The following is a 21,905-nucleotide window of genomic DNA, read 5'->3' as shown; positions in this document are numbered from 1 at the left end:
ACTGTTACGCTTTCTGCTTTCAGAAACAAGCAAACCCCCTTAAAGGATGCTGTAGTGGGGAGGGAATGGCTGTGAGCCGGAGAAAGGGAGAAAAAAAAAGGTTGAGATAGGAAAAGAGAGGGAGAATTGGGAGGCAGGGGATGTACGTAGGAAGGAAGGAGCCCGAGAGGGAGGGAGCGCTCGGCTGTCTGAGAGAGAGAGAAAGAGGAAAAAAGTCCACACAGTCCCCCAGTTCTTTGTAGAACATTTAGCTTTGACCCTCCCTTGCTTTTTCTCCTCCCTTCCACCTCACACACACATACACACACTTCCATACACACACAGGCCAACAGATCTGCAGGATACAGTAGTCGCCAGCCTTTTATATCTACCACAGTGCTGTTTTAATACATATCTCCACTACAATAGTGTGCTTGTGCCCACAGGTCGCAGTAAGCAGGACTAGGGGCCGATAGACTGCCGCGCTTGACACATTCATGATGCAGTGAAAAATACATCCATTCAGAAAGCAGTGTAGGGCATGAGCTAGAAACCCTTTTTTTTTTTCTTTTTCTTTTTTTTTTTTGGTTGAAGAGTAAAGATTGCTTTGGCTGTGAGCTGAGGAGAGACTGAACCCGAGGAACTCTGGGTAAGTTGTGGGCTTTTTTTTCCCTGTCTCTGCACTGCTGATTACGATGCTGCTGATTGATTGGTTCACGCTTCTGGATTATCATGGGCGGCTCGTCACCCGGTACCTGATGATGAGAGAATAGAGAGAGAGAGAGAGAGAGAGAGAGAGAGAGAACAGGGGGAAAAGAGAGCGAGGAGAACAATTGGCAAATGCAGGGAGGTTAGCATCACTGAAAGTGACACGGTGTGGTGTGATTTTTGTCTGTTTACTTCTGTGTTTGCCGGTCGCGTGTGTGGCCCTTCGTTAGTTCAGCCAGCACGTGCTGATGAGGTTTTGGGGAGGGGTTAATCTGATGCCAGCGAGTACCGGCAGGCCTTTTTGTGAATATGCAGATGAGGGGCACGTGCTGTGCGCGAGGAGGGCCGAGAGTGTTTACGCTCGCCCTGCAGGGAGTCTGATGCTCGAAAGATTGCGGGATTTTTTTTTTGTGCGATGCCGTGCGAGGTGGGATGGGAAGAAGCGATGGAAAGATACGACCTGCATGGGAAAGAGCGGAAATGGCAGAATGAGCTCCAGGCTGTATTTTAATGCCACTGACAAGACATGATGATTGCTGACCCCCTCCCATCGCTCTCCAAACACACACGCGTATGTGTGCTTCGCCCCTCCCCATAGTGCCCTGGCTTTTTTCAGCCTCATTTGCATGTCAAAGCAGTGGAAGGCACTGTGCAGATTAGTATGAGATGACATAACGATGTAATGAATTAAACGCTGCCGTTTAGCTGTTGCACGGGGCGGCACTGCTCTCAGAGCTCATGGGAAACTGATCCACCGCTATCCTCTACTGCTTCTCTCTTCAGTATTTACAGCAGTCCCCCTTTATACATTATAACACTTTTATGTAAATCTGTGCCTGCGAATATGTTTGATAAATTTGTACCAAGATTTTTTTTTTTCTAACCTGCCTTTAAAGATTAGTTTTTGACTATATTCATTCTATTATTTTATTGTTCTGTTTTTTTTTTTAATTTTTTTTTTTAAGGCTAATTGGTTTAAATTAGTGTTATTGTAGTTTCATTGAGATACCATTTTAGTTTTTTTTTTTTTTTTTGAGTGTTTTTTTTGTTTTGTTTTTTTTTTCTAATTGATTGTGTGTTATGAAATTTTTAGTATTTTTATGTCTATAAAGTTTATGTATTTATTTATTTATTCTGCTATAGTTTTAGTTGTATTAGTAAAATTACTGTAAAATTACTGTATTCTAACTGAATAAGATACATTTATGGTTATTATATTTTATGCGATTCTGGTTAATGTTTATTTTATTTCAAGCAGTGATTTTTTTTTTTTTTTAATGGTTTTAGTTTTAGTTAACTATAATAACCCTGGATTGAATAATATCAGGACATTTATTTCTCCCCAACTCAAATGTTCTGTTTTTCTAGATTCTTTAAACATCTTTTCTTTGGTGCATTCCAATTTTTATGTAAAAACTATATATATATATATATATATATATATATATATATATATATATATATATATATATATATATATGTATATATATATATATATATATATATATATATATATATATGTATATATATATATATATATATATATATATATATATATATATGTATATATATATATATATATATATACAAATTTATATTTAAAACAGACAACCAAAAATAGACTAATCCATGTGTATTTATAATACTGAAGATGATATTCATTATTGCTCTTAAACAATTCATCCATTCATGTTTCGGTTTAGTTGAAATGAGAGACTTTTCTCTGGTGACATATGCAGGACTTCTCCAGTTATTTTGTCCACGTAAGCCCCCCCACCCCCCTCTTTTAATTGCCTAAAAGCTTGCATTCAGATCTGCCTCCCACATCTCAAAATCCTTTCAACAGCCAATGAACACAAACACAAATTTACTCATCTGCCAAAAAAAGTTTTCCATACTTTTTTCTCAGCAAATAATATTATAGGCAATTATTTGTAATTAATTTCAAGAATTAAGATATCATGCTATTTATTTTATTCAAACTGATTAATCGACCAACAGCTCTGAAACTAATAGAAATGAATCGTTTTCTCTCTCATCCACTCTCTTTCTATATATGTTCACTATTTCTTTTCTCCTCTTTCTGTCATTTTTTCATTCTTCTCCTTCTCGTTTTTTTTTTCTTATCTATGCTGCTGGTTTTTGAGGAGGTGTTTGACAGCTATTGTGTGAATGAACTCTTCAACTCAGTATATTATAGTTTGTTTTACATCGCAATAACTAGACACGCTGATTTCCTCCTGTAGCAGCTTCTAAAACCATTTCTACTCTCATCTATAAAACACACACATCTCACACCTCTCAAGACTCTGGCAATAACCCGGCGTGAAAAAATCTACAATGAACCTCCTTGGGGACTGAGAAGTCCCTAAAACCTTGCATCTCATAGTCTGGTGAGAGAGAGATGGCTCGTGTGTGTGTGTGTGTGTGTGTGTGTGTGTGTGTGTTAATGGCTTTGTACTGTTGAGCCGCACATTGATTGATGTTCAGGAAGAGGCGTTGGTTTTATGAAGCTGAGAGAGACGGAGGCACGGTGGGCCGCTCTCCTGTGGGTCTCGGCGGTAACACAGCCGAGTGTGTCACACATATCACCCGTCCGCCCCTGACAGGCTGGAGAGCCTGCTACCATATTGCAGGAGTGTCTCTCTACTATTGACCAAGTCACCTGAGCAAACTGGCTGGCAGCTGGATTGGTCCCCTGTCTCTCCAAACTTCATTTTCTCTCTTTTATTTTATTCCTTTTTTATTAGCTCAATTCACTTCTCTCACTCTGTATTGATTAGAGTTGTCCAACGCTGACTTGATATCTGTCACCTTTTTAGGACGCCGGCTCTCTTATTTCATTACATGAACTTGAAAATTTGATAATGACACAAAAAGTTTGATGTAGAACTTGGGGCTAAAAAAATTAAAAGTACAGACAAATGTTTGCATTATCACACATTTTTGCAAATATCAATTTAGATTTATAGTAATTACACAACTGATTTCAGGTTGGATAGGAACAAGTGAGAATAAATAAATAAATAAATAAAAAGGTGAGCTTATTTATTCATTTATTGAGATTATTTTAATCTGCCTTTTAAAGTCTTGATGAGATTCAAGTTATTAATATTTGAATTTATTAATAATTTTAAACTTGTTGGTTAAGTTAACTTGCATGAAAAATGCTAACAGTCACTGCACTGAAAAAACAAATGGTGTAGGATTTACTTACTAAAATTGCTGGTAAATTAAAAAAAAAAAAATTAATGTGAAATTTTGAAGACTAAAATAGTATTTTTAGTCACATAAAACACTCAACTGGGCAATTGTTGAAATTAATTGTTTGAGTAGTCCTTAAAAAATTGTAAGACTAGTTATGAAATTAATTGTATGATTAATTCCTTATGTATAATCTATTCCTTAAAAATAAATAGATATCAGCTGATTGTTATATTTCATTAAAAAAGATTAAACTAATTTCAGTCATAATAATATAGGTTCCACTTAGACTTTGCTTTTAATGCACATTATTTAGTGATATTAATCTTTAAAATATTAAACCAATGACATGCTATTATTTTATACACTATGTTGTTGAAATCTTTTTTAATGTCAAATTTGCCCTCAACCATTGTTACAATCATCTCAGAATTGTATAAACTTGAATTTTGCCGAAAGGAGAATTAACCAGTACAAACTGTCCAATGAAATGATCATGTTTCCTGTTCTTTCGACAGACGGGCTGAGTGGCAACTGAATAATCAATGAGTTTCCTGTCATAGGACAAATACCTCATTGATTTCATTGATTTATGTATCAAGCTGTAATTTGATTTGCCGTTTCAGCATGAGGGAGGCTGAAATCCGGGGTTGTGTTGTGTGTTTCTCCGCAGTTGGAGTAGTTGAGGAGGTGCAGTGTAGTGCCAGAACACAGTTTAATCAGCACTCACCCCTACAGATACACTAAAGTGTATGGATGTGTTTGGTGCTAGTAATCGGCTGCATGAACCCAGGGGGGTGGGATGTGTGTGTGTGTGTGTGTGTGAGAGAGAGAGAGATTTGATGCTTTATGGCTGTGATGCACAAACAGGGACACACAAGCTAGAATACACACACACACACGCAGATCAGAGGTCCTCTGGGATTCATGCTTCGCTTCCCTCCCACTCAGCTAAACACACAGAAGCAAATGCATGACCACTCATAGAACACTCTTTATTAGAATGTATCTACAAATCATACACGCACTCACTCTAATCCATACCAACATGCATCCCATCTCTCATTGGTTCCCCTACTGAGATGAAAATATTTCAACTTATCAATGCTTCTTGCCTTAAAGGAATTAATAAATCGCATCGCTCTGATTCGTAATGATGCATCCAGTTAGAAAAGCAACATTGTAGCCAGTCGTTGCGTTGTTGCAAAGTATCGAACGCGTGGAATACCAAACAAATGCTTTTCCAATATGGCCAAGAACATGAATAATGTGATATCATTTATATCTCTTAGCGGTGCCACAGATGTGGCTTTAATTGCATTATAAGGTTTGTTTTGCTCCAGACCACATCTCAATTTGAGTTTTGGAGCCTGAGGCAGCAGTGCCACTGATACGATTAATATAAACTAGCCCCTATTGGACCAGTGAAATTGCACATGCTAATAAATACATATATGATGGAATAAATATCGATTGCGCTGGCTATCTGGACAATACGTGTTTGACTTGATTTCAGGCTAGCGTGGTTGTTATGTTGTCTCTGGGTTTGAGAAGCTGCAATAATGTGTTTGGGTGTGTATATATAGCATATATGTGTAAAAGGATAAGTCAACAAATAGGTGTGTGTGAGCGTGTGTTATGGGGTCCCAGTCGAACTCCTCACTCGTGTCACTCCATGCTGCAGTTTTCGCTTTCTCCTCTTGGTGCTCTATTGCCAATAACGAGGATGGGCAGGAAAGGGAATTATTGGTATTGATCTACCCAAGGGGATCATTAGGAATCACTATCAATCCACAGCTCTGTGCCGCACAGTACTGGCCAGCACAGACATTGCCAATTTGTCCCTATTAGAGAACCGGTCTTTGTGTGTGTCTGCTTGTGTAGAGGCCGGCTGCGGCTGACCTGAGGACAGTGGACAGTGGTGGTCACCTCCTAACAGAGCTCCCGAGGTACACACATATGCAAGATCCAACTGAAATGGGTGGATGATGTGAAAAAGAGGACAGTCCACTAATGAAAAGGATGCATTTACTTGACTTTAATGATTTATCTGTGAATTTAAAAAAATAAAAAATAAAAAATCTGTCATTATAGTTACTCCTAATTTTTTATTTATTTATTTTTTTTTTTTTGTGCAAGATAGAAGAAGGTATTTTAAGAAATATCTTAGTGTGTTTTATCCACACAGTGGAAGTCAATGGGAACCAAAACAGTTTGGTTACCAACATTCTTAAAAATATATTTAGTATTTTTAAAGTATTTTTGATTAGCCCCTACAACTGTTAAAAAACAACAACAACAACATTTCGACAGTTACGTAGGTCTATGAAGTACACTAAATAAATACTGTATATATAATAAATATTTATATTTATGTCTTAAGTGTACATTATATTATTTTCTATTTTTTAGAATGTTTATTTAATTCAATAATAACAAATGCTGGGTTGAACACATATAGGTTTAACTCAGAAAATTCCTTTTAAAAGGAATTATTATTATTATAATTATTATTATTATTATTATTAATGTTTCTGTGGGTTCATTGCCTTGAAAACAGTTACATTTATGCATTTAGCAGATTTTTTTTTTACTTCATAATACACAATGCCAGCTTTATTAGACAACTAGATATGAGCCATGTTTTGCTGTATAAAATTCTTGAGTTGAGCTATATGGTTATTTTGTTGATTAAAATAGCTGTTTGTGTTACATTAAGGTTCTTCATAACATACTATTGGTTTCTGGGCTCTTTTTAGTTTTTATGGAACTTTAAAAAGCTCTCCTGTTGTGGCAGACTAAAAAACTCTTTATGATTCAAATAGGAGCCTTCATTTTTTTTTTACATTTTACATTGAGCATCAATTTTTTAAATTGTTTTGTGCCGTTCCAGAGTTTCTTTCCAAGGGTCATCCATGTAAGCTTATCATTTTGCTCCTTGCAGCCCCTGTCTGGTTTTCTGATCAGTAGCTGCTTTGCTTTGCTGAACGGTTTGTTGATCAGTAGTCGTGGTCTCTGTGGTACCAGACTACACTGGTGCTCCAACATCAAGCTTTAGATCAGACACACACTGCGCTGCAAAAAAACACTGTGTTGTATTGTGATGTAGCAAGTCCTATCACTCCGTTATACAAAATCTAATATCGCTGTATCGTGAGCCCTTCAATATCCCTCTCTTTCTATTTCTCTCTCTCTCTCTCTCTCTCTCTTCTCTTCTGTGTTGTTTTGTTTCCTGCCAAGTGTACACAAGAAAGATTGCCAAATTTAATAGACCTTCACCTTCAGAAATCTCATGCTTCTTTACAGGACCTCCCGTCTTAACCCAGTTCATTCAACAATGTGTCAACAGTGAGCGCGCTCATAGAAACACACATAGACGTTTGTTCCTCCACATTTTAACGGCTTTTATGAAAATCCATGAGTGTTCATCCACCTCAATAGCATTTGGAATGGTGTTATAGAAAAATCCATGACAAAAGATTTGTCCCCTGTACCTGGAGAATACTGATGCATTATTCTGGGACGGTGTGAATGTTTACAGGGTTCTGTGGGGAACTGAGAAAATTTAGTGTGTGATGAATAAAGGAACGATCCATGAAAAACAAAAATATTCATGTACTTCCATCAAGTGTGTCGTACTATTTATCCTGACAGAGTGAGGCAAGGATGTCCAGAGACTTTTTTCCCACGACCTTTGACCTCTGCGTGGCCTCTGTGACCTGGAGCGGCTGATCATGTGGACTTTCTCATAGCCACCGCTCAACTGTGATGTCATCGACACGTTGACCATTTAAGATCTAAAGATCTCTAGTACAAAATAATATTTTCTAGAAGCGATTAAATGGCAAGTAAATATGTCAAAATATGTTTTTAAACTATATATTTTACATTAAGGTTGTGCATGTGTTATATTTTCAGTTACAAGGAATTATTACTCGCCTGCATGATTGTTTATATTGTTGCAAAAATAGAAACAGTTTTGATTGTATTATATTATATATTATATCCAGTTTTATCTGTATACAAACAGTACTCTCATGTCAAGCGATATATATATATATATATCATAATATATATATATATCTATATATATATATATATATATATATATATATATATATATATATATATATATATATATATATATATATATATATATTATATACAGAAAAATCTACACTGCCTGATTTTGTTTTTTTTATTGCATTGCAAAATGTAATTATATTATTATTATTATTATTAGCAAGTGACCAATGGACCAAATTACTGTTAGTTTTATTGGACATATGGCCTTTTTTAAAAAGGCATAAAGTGCTATATAGTATATAGCAAATCTTCAGATTTTTTTATTAGTGCCCAGCTCTTTATATGAAGTTGTTCAACTTTATCTGCATATGTACAATACACTGGCTTGGGAATTACATACTGGCCCTATATTGCATATTTCAGATACTCACAAAATGTAAACTATATTATTGCCCAGCTTTAATCTGCTAAATACATACTTTAAGTCATAAAGGTATTAAAATACTATAAATATTAACACTACGATTTTCTGTAAAGCTGCTTTGAAACAATGTGAATGGTGAAACGCACCATATAAATTAATGTGATTTGACTTGACAGTTTGCAAATATTAATCTAAAATAAAATGAAATTTTACACCTTGCTACTATCTATCTGCTTTTATTGAAGCTGAAAAAAAATAATAATAATATGACCAAATCAGCCTGACTACATAATGTTAAATCAACAAGATTTTTAAGGGTCTGATCTGGTGGAAAAAGCGCTTTCATGTAACAAAGGCATGGTTTTGCTTTTTGCAGTGCACACTGTGCTGTCACAGCCTCAGTTACGAATCTGCCACACACAACACATGTCCCTCAGCACCACCATTTTATCTCAAAGCCATGTTCACAGAAAAAAGAGTCTATGCGGGAACACCCAGAGAAATGTTTAACCACAGATCAGACTCAAAACCACTAGTTTTATATACATATACACATAGTTTTATATATATATATATATTATATATATATATATATATATATGTATGTATATATATGTATGTATATGTATGTATTGAAAATCTGTGTGCATGTGAAATAGTGGACCGAGATGGGCTGAAGTGTGTTTTATTTTGATGTGATGTTGTGATGCAGCCCCAGTGGTGTCGGGTGTGTCCAACAGAGGGCAGTATTCACTGCCCAGAGCATGACCACTAGCAGGACTTTAGAGCATTGTCTGAACAGTGAATTTATTTTTTCCCCCCTCTGTATTCTCTAGATTTGTTCTTGGTTTTTTTTTTTTTTTTTTTTTTTTTTTACACACAAAAACAACTCTTGCACCCTTGCTGCTTATATTGTTTCTACATGCAAGCTGGATCATCCTTTATGTTCATACACACACACACAAACACACATACACATGCACATATGCACATACGCATACGCATACACACACACACACACACATATACATGATAAACACACACACATACACATGATGTACACACACACACACACACACACACACATACACATGATGTACACACACACACACACACACACACACACACACACACACACACACACACACACACACACACACACATATATGAGTTTGATCATCTGTTATTATTATACCTTTATACCATTATTATATACTACTATGGACAAAAACTGAGAGATAACAATACATAACTATATTACAATATAGTGTTAAATACTATATTATGTACATTTCCTACAACAACTTACAATATTTTATACACTATACTTTACTAAATGTGACCCTGGACCACAAAACCAGTCATAAGTAGCACAGGTATATTTGTAGCAAAAGCCAATAATGCATTGTTCAGGTCAAAATTATCATTTTCTCTTTAATGCCAAAAATCATCAAGTAAAGATCATGTTCCATGAAAATATTTAGTAAATGTCCTACCATAATTATATCAAAACATAATTTTTGATTAGTAATATGCATTGCTAAAGACTTCATTTGGACAACTTTGGATTTTCTCAATATTTAGATTTGTGTTTTCTTTTTTTTTTTTTTTTTTTTCACCCTCAGATTCAAGATAATCAAATAGTTGTATCTCGGTCAAATATTGTCCTATCCTAATAAACCATACATCAATGGAAAGCATATTTATTCAGCTAATAATATTAATAAAAGACCCTTATGACTGGTTTTATGGTCCAGGGTCACAAATATGAGAAGAAAGAAACTGAAGATAAAAATAGAAAACTATGATAAATGCAAACAATACAATTCAACTAAGTATAATCATGCATAGGTAGTAAAATGTAGTAAAATGTTTCTCAATTTTTAAGAGAAGAAAAGTAATTGTGTTATTTTTGGTTTTGATATCAAGATTATGTCTAATAAAACAGGAAATCTGATCAAATTTGTCAGTCACTTACCAAATACTTGACACAAGCCAATATCTGATATAAAATATCTCACTATGCTATTTTACATCTATATCCGATCAGCGACATAGTAAAGTGCATGTTTATAGAGGACAGGTCTTCCTTGTCTGTTAGCATGTGGATCCACAAACATGTGGCTCTCCACCACCAGAAATGAATGTGAAATGTAACGTGAAGGACAGCTGTTAAAGGGAGTAGTACCGTTTGTGTGTGTGTGTGTGTGTTTTGATTAGAAAGTGGAGGCAGACGGTCTAGGTATAATCAGATAAAACCAGGGATCGCTCACTAGCCGCAAAAGGCCACAAATAAAAACATATATTAAAAGCAGAAGACACAGGGAATCTGCGTTGTAGTTTTGCTTACGGGACGCAGTGCTCACGGGCAGATCGTCATCATAATAAGGCTGCGTGTACGTGAGCCTACGTGCGTCTGTTTTCCTGACAGACCTGCGGACAGGGAGCCGGAGAAAAAGCGGCGAGATAGATGAGGGCCACGCTGAGGCTGTGGGTGTTTTAATTATAGGGGCTCTGTAGCTCGCTATCTTTCCTGGGCTTTAGCTCTGTCTCATGATTTGAGCGCTACCTTTATCCCTAAGCCTTCAGCTCCTCTGGCCAAACAAAGAAAAAAGGGAAGGGCAAGGCTGGGGTTTTAAAGCCGCTACTATGCCACTCTTACCATTAATATCCCTTCAATCACAGCTTTTTTATGTGGTGCCGAGTGCACTAACCCCTTTAAACTGACCCTCACGGCCTTTATTACAGCCGTCCCAGGACGTGTAAAAAATACGGTTCTAGAAGGTTTCGGATGAACCGCTTCCCTTGTTTTCCTTCCTCTGTGTATTTCGCCCTCCTCTTTGTCTCTTTTCTTTTCCTCCTCCTATTTTTTTTATTTTCTTTCTATCTGCAGAGCAGATCATCGAAATGCCAAGCGTTCCGGATACATAGTGTCTATGACAACACTATTGGCTGAAAATGGCTTGTATGGATGGGCATGCCGGTCACATGACCTCACCCTAGAGTCTTGCTGAAAGAGACTCCAGCAAAGATTCCACATATAGACATGCCAGAGGATTTGACATTTCTTTGAGGATAAAAATGACTGGGATGTTTTCAAGTAAAATGGAACGGATGCTTTTTAAATTAGGATGCATTTCAAAATGCATTTTATGTTTATTTCTAAAGCGCTTTGTTAAATATTCATATTTACATTTTTATCATCATTATTATTATTTAAAAGATGTATATATGAAGGTATTTACTTTTTATTTTAAATCTTAAAATATTAAATAATTGCTTTCAACATCCCGAGCTGTCGTTTTACAAGTATATCCTGCAGCAGTGTAAATAGCAGATAAAATGTATAACATTTTCATATCTGTAAATTCCTTAAATCCCTAAATGTTTAGCACGGATGTTTGTAATATTAGGTCCGTACAGTATCTCCATGACAACATACTTTTTTTTGATGATGGTTCCCGTCTTGACATTTCTCCATTTGGTGAAAATTGTGAATTGCCTTGACTCTTTCTTCAGCCATCATGTCACAAGGAAAAAAATAAAAAAAGTGTTATGGGGGGTGTTGGGGGGATCTAATGGGCGTCTGGACTGATTGTCCTCAGCCGTGGCAGTAGAGACAAAGCAGATGAATTGTGAAATGTATTCGAAGAGATTGGAGACAAGTGCATGTCAGCAACCCCTCCATCTCTAGTCCTCCACCCACCCTCTCCTCTCCTCTTCTATCCTCTCCTCTCTTCCCTCTGGATTTCTCCCTCTCCATCTTCTCTCTTTTTGTCTGACACGCTGCATAAAAAAAGGCATGACAGCACTGCTCTGTTTGAGCAAAATATTAGAAAAAGAAAAATGCAATTTTCTCCGCTTTCAGATGACTTATCCTCGCAGTTGATGTTTGTGTGATATTTGCTCGGTTGCATGCATTTTAATTGTCAAATATTACAATGGGCATCACAGAGCGATTTCATTTGAATTATCAAAAACAACAGCAGTCATGCAGAGAATAAAACACATTAGTGCATTAAATGTATAAGAAAAAGATACACACTGTCTCTCATTAAATATATTTTTATATTTTATAAAATTTATATTTAAAAAAAAATATATATATATATGTATGTATGTATATATATTTAATAAAAATATGCTCTAAATTAATAAAAAAGCAAATTATTTTAAATCAAATAAGTGAATAATTCAGTCTTCATCTTCTTTGCATTTGAACCTGACTGGCCGTTGTCCTGTCTGAGGGAGCGTCTGGCCCCTGTCTGGCTTTCGTCTGGCCCCTGCCCCAACCTGTGACCCTTAACGGGGAATGGACGGAGTCAGTTAGTCAGCAGTGTGTGTGTGTTTCTTCCTCCTCACTAGCTTGGCTTGAACTCTAGAGACAGTCCGGTCTCTGCTGTGAGACTGAATTTTACATTTCCTGCTTATGTGTACGGCTTCAAATAAAATCAGTGCATATATACCACAGAGAACAAAGAGAGAACGAAATCTTATACAATAATGTATACGTGTGTGTTTGCTGTAGACATAAAGAGCCGGAATTGAGACGGCTGTTCCCTTTGTGAATGAAAATGAATCGATGGATCGGTTTTCAAATTTGTGAAAGATGATTATAAAGCCTGTTGACTCAGTAGTAAATGGCAGCTCGGCTCTCACACTCTTTGTTTTCAGGTGAATGTATTTATTATTCATTCTTGCATCAGTGTATATCTCAGGCCCTCCATATTTGACTATGAATAATGGAAGAGCTTGTGGAGCATAGAGGTGGAGGTGTGTGTGAGTGTGTGTGTGTGTAACTGTGACTGGCCACTGCTGGGTCCTGCTCGGTCTGCCTCAGTGCCCTTAATAACAGTGTATAAATCAAGAGTCTCCTGTCAGCCACGCTGCCTTCATTAAAATCAAATGGGAAACTGGCCTCTTTGGATCCAATTTTAATAAAACCAGGTAATCAAATACAGCTCAAAAAATAGGTCATCATTTCACAGGCTCTGAGATGGCCGCCACAGTGTTTTGTGTAGACGCAATGTTAACAGGGTCGAAGACCTCCCTACGTTACACACACATACACACACACTGCCAAAAATAGTCGGCGTGATTGAAAGTGATGCATTGAAAGTTTTTAATTTTTTTGTCATTCAACTTTCTCTGAAGTTGATTTAATTGACAATGAACGTTTCAAACTTCAAACGAGAATTTTGTGTGTGTGTGTCTGTGTAATATCATCTGATTTATTCACATGAAACATCTGATATGTTCGAGTCTAACATTTATAGAGTAAAATTTTAAATCTACATTTTTAATCAAAATGATCTTATATGTATGAAATGGTTTTGAAGTTTTTTTCACAGACATGTTTTGATCATTTCTGAAATGCAGACGCTTCCCTTGAAAACTTCTGACGTTGCATATTAAATATGCATAAAAAAATCACACCATGAATTATATTTAATTTTCGCATGACTAAATTTTTTTTTAAATATTCATTTAAAATCCAAAACATTTAGGAAATTTTAATAAGATGCGTTATTTTTTTTTTTCTTGCTGTATGTTAGATAGCTATAAATGTATAGGTGGAATGTTTTTATGGGCTGTAAATACATTGCTGCGACGGATCCTTTGGTGCAGAAGGCGATGTGTCGACAAGGTTTTGGGGCTTTTCAGCAATGATTTCAGTTGCAGATGCTTTGGTTCCCGAGCGGCGATGTCGGACTGTTTGTCTGTGGCTTTTCGGCACAGATGACTGGCCGGAATCCAGCCAGGCGTGTATCACACTCTTGCAGTGAGTGTGTGAGAAACAGGAACCATCAGCCCCCATTTGGTCCCCCCTAAATAACCTTTATCACCTCATTCCTGCTCCATCTGAGGGGGACATATGCTGACCGTACTTATTTATACTGCTGGACCGGGTTTTTACATTTTGGCTTGGCAATATGTGACAGTATTACTATACATCAACCGGTTCTGAACAATCTGATCTGTAAATAAGATTATTGAGAAGTAACATATAATACTAATTTATTTTTTTTAAATGTATTATTAATTTATTTATGTTAATGAAAAATTCTATTAAAGCAGATCAACACTTAGATGCACAATCATGCACTAAATAAAATAATATAATCGTTGTTATGTTTTTTTTTTTTTTTTTTCATGTAAACAGCATTGAATATTTCTGTGACAAGATGGAGACAGGAAGATCTCTCTAATTCAGTCGATGAGCAGAAGAGGGCACTCTCACTCGCTCTATTTTTCATTTCTTTTCTCTCTCTCTCTTTCCCTCCCTCCATGAGCTTCATTCGCTGTCCTATCTCTACCTTTGAATGTACACAGGCAAAAAAAAAAAGAAAAAAAAGTGCTTTATGATGTGCATTAGTCTCTCTGACACAACCACAAATATATATGAGATATGCTAATGATTTTTTACATTTCTTTTGCATTTGCTCCTGTATTTTTTTAGTCATTAATGGAGGATAATTTTAAGTCAAGCCGTACAAAATGAAACAGGGCACTTGTTTCCTTAAGAAGACATTTCTGTCCTCTTAAAATTACTTTCTTGGTGTAGTCATATTATTTCAGATTTTTCAGTTCAATTTAGATCATTTAAATTACCTTTACAGTGCAGACCTGCAGTAATATTCTTTTGTCAGTATAATCTCAAAATGTGTACAAAAGCAATATTTCATTTTCCCCTGTTATACTGCACATCTGTGATGGACTGGCGTTATTACTCTCTGTTATGATGGGATGGGCTCTAGCGTCCACACGACCCTACATAGGACAAGTAGGACTCCAAAGCACAAGGCTAAAAAACAAAACGCTCGCTGGATTGTTCCTCTTGTTCCAAATGCTATATTGCACGTGAGTCCTCTCATCCGACACGTTGATCGGATGTATCCGGGTTGAAACTGTCGGTCAACCACCATACTGAGAAATCAAATCTTGCGGTTTTAAAGATGGTATTGAAATGGGGAACAATGACAGCATAGCTCCTTTACACACGTGTGCTAAATGAAGAGTGCTATTCTCTGCGGAGATGTTTCCTTTTTATTATGTGTTTATGTAAACCCTCAGAGAGCTTAATACAGCACTGGCTGCCAGGTTACTTTATTCACGTTCTCCTTTCAGATCTTTAGAGCTGCCAGATTTGCCTTTTTAAAAATAGTGGTCATGTTTTCTGTCTTGTCTTTTTTTCCCTCTTTTAATCTCTATGGCCCTATTTTCTTTATTCCTCAAAGTGGATGTCACTAGCCCTCCCCCCCCCCAATGCCTTTATATCCACAAACACACACACTCGGATACACATATACATGGAACTGCAGGAATGCGCTGCAGTGATTACGGTCCCCCATACACACACAAACACAAACAAAAAAAATCTCCCCCTGTCCCATATCTCACACTCACACCCACAAAACCCCTCTCTCTCTCCCACCACTCTTACTCTTCTGATGGGCCACTGTAGTTCCTGTCTCTCCCTCCTGCATTTGTCCTCTCTCCTGTCCTCCTGCTGCTTCTCTTCCTGTTGCCGGTCTGGGTTAGCATGTTAGCTCGGGCCCCCGCTGGCTTGAATGAATACACATCCTCATATCTGCTATGGGGAAGGTGCCGGCTATAGACAACAGCATCCAGACTTCTCTCTATCAAAGGGTTATCAGGGTCCCTCAGGCACTTTGAGGGGCAGCTCTGAAGGAGAGAGAGAATAGTATGGATGGGTTTGTGTATAGCACATATAGATTTACTTATTGTGCACAAATGATATATATTATTAATGATATATATATATAATATATATCTATATATATATATATATATATATATATATATATGAATAAATGTAATAATTAAATCATTACATTAATATCTAAATATAACAATATATAACACAATTTCAAATATATAAATTCACACACACATCACTGACACTATATCACACCATATAAATTAATTAGAAATAAACAATTATATATATATATATATATAATATATATATATTTTATATTTATATATATATATATATATAATAATATATATATATATATATAATGTAATGATTCTGATATGATATCATATCAGTGCATTTAATTAGAAATAAACAATTAATTAAAATTAATTTCTTTTAATATGATATCATATCAGTGTATTTAATTAGAAATAAAAAATTAATTAAAATTAATAAACAATTCCTGTGTGATAATGTATTATATGTACTAGTATTGTTATTGATAATGATTTTATAAGTGTATTTTATTTTTAATAAATCAATTAAATTATATTAATTTTAAAATACATTTTAATATTACATATCAATATAATATGAATTATATACATATTGTAAATATAAGAATTAGTATATTATAAATATTTGTATTATTATTGATCGTAATTTTACATATTACTTAATTTGAATAGATTGACTAGACATGTGTAGATTTAATTTTATATATAATACAATTATATATATAATTTAAAAGGATTTTTATCATATTAGTTATTTTAATAATAATAATAATAATAATATAGGAAGTATATTTTTATTTACATTCTTTAATAAGGACAACATCCCATTAGCTGCAACAAATTAAAGCAATAGCTCAGCATTTTCTCTAATAAGTAAAATTTGACAGTAATTTAGGTCAGCAGAATTGCAAACTAATGCTGTAGATGCTAGCTTGGAGTCTTTTCCTCAGCACTGTATTAGCATGTCAAGCTGGACTGCCGTAATGAATTGCCATCCCCAAATTTTGCAAGTTAAAAAGTGAGAATGCGAGTAAACCTTTGTTTATGTTACCTATCGGCATGAAATATTTACCATTCTCTGGCTCCCGGCTCGCTGTCTCCCAGCAGCATGATAAAAGCTAAGCATCCCGTCTTAACCCCTTCCTGTGCCACCACCACTGAAACTAGAGTCAGAACTTCAGTACGAGCAGGAAAAGACATCATAAAAAACCTCCCCTGTGACTCAAAGCCTGTTTCAGGTGCTTTCCCTTTTTCTCGCAGAAAACATTCCTCCGGGAACCGCGGGAGCACTGACCAGGTGATTGTTGCGACACTGTAAATAATATACTATTCCAGAATCTGTGCGGTAACATGCCGATTTAGAATTTCTACATGTGTGGTTTACACACACTTCAAGTGTTTTCGCATGTTGCATTTTTGTGTATTTCTATTTGAGACATTTGAGTTATTTTGTTTTAGTGCTAAAACGCATGAATAGAGTGTGTGTGTGTGTGTGTGTGTGTGTGAATGATGGAGAAGCATCTGTTTTTTTTATGCGATGAAGTGTGTCTGCGGCACATTTCTCTCGGTGGAGGTGTGGGTATAAAATGCCTGCGGTTGCCTTACAGGACTGATGCTTCTGAAACCCACAATCTCTCTGCATTCCCTTTCAACACAAAAAAACATGTCCCCCAGCTAAGGTGCTCCTACACTGCTTTCACCATCACTATTTCAAGAGAAAACAAAACTGTAAGCTGCGCTCGCCCAGATACTAGAAGTTGTAAAGGTGTGCCTTTCTGAGGTACATCGCACACACGGAGACCGATCGGGGCCCAAAACTTATCTTTCCCTCTTTGGCCTCAGCGACAGCCTTCACATCCACGCTGTGTGGAAAATGCGTTTCCTGTAATACATACGGCCCCCTCACATGGGTTTGCGTGAGGTATTCATCACATCACGCAGCAAACGACATGTTGGGATTAGAACATGATGTTTTATTCGCATGTGCAGCATTATACGCCACATTATACGTTACCTTGTTTGAACTGTTAAGACAACAAACAAATAATACAAACACAAAGGAAAACATTGAATTTCGAATCTTTGAAATCATCTCCAGTGGTTGCTGTTTTCTCTCTAATCAGAAACTTATTAGTTCCATCAGTGGCAGAAAGCTTTTGAAGTAGATCCAACAACATAAATATCTAAATGTCGAGGCGAAAAGCTGGATGTGATTTCCTCGCAGGTGAGAGCCGAGGGCTTCGTTAATTGGAGGGCTGCGCGATGTGGCTATTCCTCGCATATTTATGTGCATATTTACTATCAAACATTTCTTTTACTCTAGATTTGCCTGACTAATAATCATCATGTTTTTTCAGCCCTGCGTTCTGTACAGGACGTGTTTCTCGGATTCTCTGTGTTGTCTGGTTTTGGGCAAGGCGGACGAAAGAAAGCCTTTGGGATTCTGGTTTAGAGTTCTGTCAGTGTATTTTTTTTGTTCCTTAAGGGGTGGGAGTGTGTGTGCGTGTGGCGGGGGGAGCGAGAGGGCTGTGCGATCATAAATATTAGAAGCTGCAGGGAGACAAAGGGGCTAAAATGGAAAGGCTTGGCTGGACGAGGGGACCTGGCCATGTCATGTACCTCAGTCATTTTTCTTCTGCGCTTAGAACTCAGTCAGGGGTTTAATTGGAATCCAGACTTCAAAGAAGCCCTCGCCCCCGGTACACCCGCCCCTCCTCTGCCTTTCTCCAGCCTGCGTCCACTCTGTCCACTGCTACAGAACAGCTCATGCAGAATGGACACAGGTATGGACGAATTACATTGGTGCTTCTTGTGGCTGTAAAACAACAGCGCAATGTATTTTTTCCATCTTATTTGAAAGGACTGTTGTCAAAAATCTAACAAAAAATTTGTTCTCTGTAATATCACAGTTGTTGCTTATAGAGGAATACAAAGTGCAGATGGAGAATCTTGCCTTTTACCTTGTAAAATCTGACATATGAAATAGTATTCAGAAACTTTTTTTAAAATTGAAAAATTGATTGAACCTTTAGACAAAGTTTGCATATGTGTGTTTTTTGTTGTTGAGTATCGTATTTCATATATCAAGCTCATTTAGTTAAGGATAATATGGAGCTCAAACTCTAGTTTTATTTAGAGACCCAAACTACGGAAGAATATGCAATTTGGTGCAGATGATGATATTTATATGGTTAAAAAGCAACTTGTAAATCAATGAGATCTTTACAATGGTATAACAGATTACTTATATAAAATACATATAAATATCAGTCTTCACTCTATATCTTCATATAATATGTCTTAGATGATATTATATGCTTGGTTTTATGATCAAAGCTCTGTAGTTTTTTTATTTTATGGGGGCAAAATGCAATGCAATACAGTGATGACTGATAGATAAACAATATAAAAGTTACTCTTATGTTTTCTTTATAAAAACAGAATTTCACAGCGATAAGGCATTTTACTTGTTGTAAACTATCAATCAGATAAAAGAAGGCATGTAGTCAATCAGGTTTTTCAGCAAAGTTTTGGTCATGTTGATGATTTGAAGGCCTGTATCCAATATGATACAGTACATTTTATAGGGTTAGTATTCCTGTTTTTCAAAAATGTATTTTATGAAAATGTCTCATGCATTCTCATAATCATCTCTTTTAGAGTTTCAGAAGAAATTTTAACATCAGTCAAAAGTCAGAGATTTTAAAATCAACTTCTTCCCAGACTAAGCTATACTTTTTAATTTGTAATATATAATCCACATTTATTTTCTGTCTAAATAAGGGAATAAATGAAAAATAATAAGTGAAACCTGAGACTGAAAACATGACTGAAGATGAAAAGTGAGACCTCAATTTTTATTGTATGGCCAAAGAAAGTCATTTTTTATTTTATTATTATTATATATATTTTTTAAATAAACTGTAAATGATGAGAGATTTTCATTTCTGAGTGAACTATGCCTTTAATTCTCCTGAGCTGTGAAAAAGCAAGCACTGAGCAATAACAGTGTCTTCTTGGCTTATATATGGTGTGTCTTTACAACTCAGCCATATGCCAAATATTGTCATATTTGTCTTGAGAGCTGCATATGATTGTGAGAGCGAGGGCTGTTCGCTGTCTGTCACCAAACATGTGTCTGAGATAGAGAGATATGAACTGCAGCAGGCCACTGAGAGGAGCTCATTCACAGGTCTGAACACCAGCCCAGCTCATGTTTGTATTTATGCTCTGATAATAACAAACTGATTAATATGTGTGCACTTTTCCTCATTTGTTCAACACAACAACAAAGAGACGTTTCAGTCGGATTAGATTCTTGTTTTATTTTCAGTCAGTCAAAGTGAAAAGAGAAAAGTAAAGGTTACTGGATGTCTAGGTGTGAGAAAAATCATCTGTACTGTAATTAATAGAAGAATACGTGGTTGAAACACAGTAGTATATGCACCGCTGTAATTAAGCAGTGTCTTCAAATTCATGCATGCCTTGTTAGCAACTCTGGAGGAGACATTTTTGAAACCATACCTGATTTAATATGTTTCATAGATGTAATTATAGGTAGGAATAAGAGTACCTATTTTCAGACCCCTAACAAATCATTTTTTTCCCATTACAGATGGAAAAGGTGTTAATGACACCTTGTCTTTTGATTTTGCTGCATGAATTATGAAGCAGCTGTATTATTTGAAGTACAGTTAAAAGGTGAATTTCAATCTTCAGAGGACGAGAAATGTACGGACACCCCAATTTAGTCACTTTTCCACAGGGGCAAAAGTTCCATGTTGGAACAAATGTGAAATTGTTCCCCTTGCAGCCAGGGACCTTTTTCTCATCAGCAATGACAGGAAGTTCTTCTTCTATCTTTGCAGGAAGGGATGGCTGAAAAATAGCCACTCTTCTTTTGAAGTGTTTTGGATGTGGCTTTATGCTGATGTGTGTATCAGCAGCATCTCTAACGTCACACATATGGCTGAGTGAAGTGAGGAGTTTCACCGTCAAACACTTGATCTACAGTACGTCTGCCTTTGATCTCGGTCAAAGGCCCACGTGTAATAAAAGACAGATGCATTTTGCTCGTAATTGACATAAGTACTTTTTACAAGCATTCCGCTCTCGTTATAAAATATTTTTTTGTGATATGAAAATTCATTTTAGGGGAAAAGGGAGTTTAATGTCTTTCTGTTATTCGAGTTGGACTGGTGTAAAGAAATAGTTCACCTGAAGAAGAATGGTGAATGAATTGTTATTTGTGAATGAGTCATCCTTCAGTGTCTGAACTTTTCAATTAATCCATCATCCATTTCACAAATGAGTCATTCCTTCATCAAAAGCTCAGTGAACTTTTAAGATTATCATTGAATAATGGCTTAATTTCGCACAAAACCATAGAAACAACTTTGATAATCATAAATGTACTGTATAGTCCACATAAAGACATTATTCTGTGGACCTCCTGAAGCTTGAAAGCTACAGTCACCAGTTGTTTCCGCAAGGCATAACAAACATTAAAAAAAGTTTATTTCACAATTCAGATTTTTTTTTTTTTACATATCAATTCAGAATTGTGACATATAAACTGGGAATTCTGAGAAAAAAGTCAAAACTAAGAGATATTAACTCAGAATTGCAGAATATAAACTCTGAATTATGAGATACAAACTTACAAATCTGAGGAAAAAAAGTCAGAATTGATATAAACACAATTTTGAGAAAAAAGTCATAATTATGAGATATAACCTCAAAATTCTGAGAAAAAAGTCATAATTATGAGATATAAACTCAATTCTGAGAGAAAAACTTTGGAATTACGAGATATAAACTCAGC

At 35.9% G+C, this 21,905-nt stretch overlaps 1 protein-coding gene across 1 annotated transcript in view; it reads left to right on the top strand.

Moving 5' to 3' along the window:
- The first annotated feature begins 313 nt into the window (after window positions 1-313).
- The window catches only part of LOC109092800 (zinc finger homeobox protein 3-like), a 334,135-nt gene continuing 312,543 nt past the window's right edge, over window positions 314-21,905 (top strand). Inside the window, exon 1 of the mRNA XM_042728652.1 lies at window positions 314-628. The gene's annotated coding sequence lies outside the window, so the exon portion shown is untranslated. The remainder of the gene's footprint in view (window positions 629-21,905) is intronic.

Source organism: Cyprinus carpio, chromosome B7, assembly GCF_018340385.1.
Source record: "Cyprinus carpio isolate SPL01 chromosome B7, ASM1834038v1, whole genome shotgun sequence".
In the NCBI taxonomy this organism is placed as follows: Eukaryota; Metazoa; Chordata; class Actinopteri; order Cypriniformes; family Cyprinidae; genus Cyprinus; species Cyprinus carpio.
This window is presented reverse-complemented; position numbering and strand designations above follow the sequence as displayed.